Source organism: Myotis brandtii, unplaced genomic scaffold (genome assembly GCF_000412655.1).
Source record: "Myotis brandtii unplaced genomic scaffold, ASM41265v1 scaffold942, whole genome shotgun sequence".
NCBI classification, from domain to species: domain Eukaryota; kingdom Metazoa; phylum Chordata; class Mammalia; order Chiroptera; family Vespertilionidae; genus Myotis; species Myotis brandtii.
The window spans coordinates 6,398-6,830 of NW_005371884.1; positions in this window are offsets into that span (position 1 = coordinate 6,398).

A 433-nucleotide genomic window follows, 5' to 3' on the forward strand; every position below is an offset into this window, starting at 1 on the left:
GGACAGGTACATGCAAAGAAAAAAAAAAAAAAAGAAAAGAAAACAGACCACCAACTTGCACCATACACAAGATTAAACTGAAAATGGATAAAAGACTTAAATGTAAGTTGTGAAACCATAAAAATCCTAGAAGAAACCACAGGCAGCAAAATCTCAGACATCTCATGTAGCAATATGTTTGCCAATACATCTCCTAGAGCAAGAGAAACAAAGGAAAAGATAAACAAATGGTGCTGGGGTCCGACCCCAGCGGGTCCGATGCTGGGGTCCGACCCCAGCGGGTCCAGGGGTCCCCAAAGGTGTGGACGGAGTCGGCGAAGAAGGAATGACACGGAGACAGCCTTCAGTTGATCAGCAGCCTAGTCAGGATCTCTAGCCAGGATCTCCAGCCAAGTTCTGGTCAGGATCTCCAGCCAGGTTCTGTGTCCATGTT